Raw genomic sequence first — 2854 nt, 5'->3', positions numbered from 1 at the left:
TGAGGTGTGCATAACGACATCATAAGCGCCATCGAGAAGAGACATTACTGTGCAGCCGTATTCATCGACCTGGCCAAGGCTTTAGACTCTGTCAATCACAACATTCTTATTGGCAGACTCGACAGCCTTGGTTTCTCAAATGATTGCCTCGCCTGGTTTACCAACTACTTCTCTGATAAAGTTCAGTGTGTCAAATCGGAGGGACTGTTGTCCGGTCCTCTGACAGTCTTTATGGGTGTGCCAAAGGGTTCAATTCTCAGGCCGACTCTCTTGTCTGTATACATCAATGATGTTGCTCTTGCTGCTGGTGATTCTTTGATCCACCTCTACGCAGACAACACCATTCTGTATACTTCTGGCCCCTCCTTGGACACTGTGTTAACTAACCTCCAGACGAGCTTCAATGCCATACAACTCTCCTTCCGTGGCCTCCAACTGCTCTTAAACGCAAATAAAACTAAATGCATGCTATTCAATCGATCACTGCCCACACCTGCCCACCCGTCCAGCATCACTACTCTGGACGGCTCTGACTTAGAATACATGGACAGCTACAAATACCTGGGTGTCTGGTTAGACAGTAAACTCTCCTTCCAGACTCGCATTAAGCATCTCCAATCCAAAATTCAATCTAGAATCGGCTTCCTATATCGCAACAAAGCATCCTTCACTCATGCTGCCAAACATACCCTCGTAAAACTGACCATCCTACCGATCCTCGACTTCGGTGATGTCATCTATAAAATAGCCTCCAACACTCTACTCAGCAAACTGGATGCAGTCTATCACAGTGCCATCCGTTTTGTCACCAAAGCCCCATACACTACCCACCATTGCGACCTGTACACTCTCGTTGGTTGGCCCTCACTTCATGCTCGTCGCCAAATCCACTGGCTACAGGTTATCTACAAGTCTCTGCTAGGTAAAGCCCCGCCTTATCTCAGCTCACTGGTCACCATAGCAGCATCCACTCGTAGCACGCGCTCCAGCAGATATATCTCACTGGTCACCCCCAAAGCCAATTCCTCCTTTGGTCATCTTTCCTTCCAGTTCTCTGCTGCCCATGACTGGAACGAATTGCAAAAATCTCTGAAGCTGGAGACTCACATCTCCCTCACTAGCTTTAAGCACCAGCTGTCAGAACAGCTTACAGATCACTGCACCTGTACATAGCCCATCTGTAAACAGCCCATCTATCTACCTCATCCCCATACTGGTATTTATTTATTCATTTATTTATTTTGCTCCTTTGCACCCCAGTATCTCTACCTGCACATTCATCTTCTACCAATCTACCATTCCAGTGTTTAATTGCTATACTGTAATTACTTCACCACCATGGCCTATTTATTTCCTTAATTTACCTCATTTGCACTCACTGTATATAGACTTTTTGTTTTCTTTTGTTCTACTGTAGTATTGACTGTATGTTTTGTTTATTCCATGTGTTACTCTGTGTTGTTGTATGTGTCGAATTGGTACGCTTTATCTTGGCCAGGTCACAGTTGCAAATGAGAACTTGTCCTCAACTAGCCTACCTGGTTAAATAAAGGTGAAATAAAAAATAAATCTGGTTGGACAAGAAAGCATGATGGTGGCTGGCCAATTTTATTGTTTCCCTCCATGTTGTTCATCAGGTTATACTGTGGGTGACAAGGTTATATGTTGTGTATACTAAAACAGTACAAAACTGGGTGTATTACAAAGCATGATCAAATTAAGTAGCCAGCTACAGTAATTTTTTTGAAACATTGAGAAATTGTTTTTTTGTTGTCAAATTAAACAGTTATCTACCTTTGATAAGCAGCTAGCTAGCTATAGCTAGCTGATAGCTTTCTAGCTAGTTAGCTCCCATGCCAATTTCAAGTCTTTTTAAATGAATATCTAACTCGGAAATATTTAGTTATTTCAGAATAAAAGTTCATTAGCTAGTGCATCATGTTGTTAGATATAGCTATCACCACGTATCCCCAGTTAGATAATAATAATGTTTTCACTTATTGCATCTGCATGCTTTTTGCGTTCCCCTTGGTGTACTTGTTTGTTTGTGAGCTGGCTGCTCATTCTAAATAGTATAATCTAATCTGTTCTAAATAGTTGCAGCGTGTGGCCATTCGGTTTTGACATGCAAAAGTGAAATAGGTGTATTTACGCTGTTGTTCAAATGCACAGATCACTTTATATATATTCTCAAAGAAGCTACGGGTAGTTCAAAAAGCATCATATTTCTGTCATGTTGCTTTGTTGACAACTCCAACTACCTTGCGCCCTGGGTATTCAGCCAATCAGCAGTCACCACTGGAAGTGGTACACGCTAAGAAAGCAGCATGAGTCCTTTACACTCGCCCAAGAGAGAAGGGAGATCCACATTTAGACTCCTCAACAGCAGCTGAATAATCTCTTCTTTTTTTGTCAAATGCACTTGATCAAAGCTTTGAAAATGAAATGTTTCCATATTAAAAGGAGTCGCTTAGACACCTCTTATTTTTGCGGAGTTTAAATACATTCATAATGGATCTGATAAATACTGAACACAAATATAAACGCAACATGTAGTGTTGGTCCCATGTTTCATGAGCTGAAATAAAAGATCACCGAAATGTTCCATGATCATTACACAGGTGCACTTTGTGCTGTTGTCCACATAAAAGGCCACTCTAAAATGTGCGGTTTTGTTAGACAACACAATGCCACAAAAAGCTTTTTTCTCTCAAATGTTCCGCACAAATTTGTTTACATCCCTTTTAGTGAGCATTTCTCGTTTCCCAAGATAATCCATCCACCTGGCAGATGTGGCATATCAAGAAGCTGATTAAACAGCATGATCATTACACAGGTGCACTTTGTGCTGTTG

Source organism: Oncorhynchus nerka, linkage group LG25 (genome assembly GCF_034236695.1).
Source record: "Oncorhynchus nerka isolate Pitt River linkage group LG25, Oner_Uvic_2.0, whole genome shotgun sequence".
Lineage (NCBI taxonomy): Eukaryota > Metazoa > Chordata > Actinopteri > Salmoniformes > Salmonidae > Oncorhynchus > Oncorhynchus nerka.
This window is presented reverse-complemented; position numbering follows the sequence as displayed.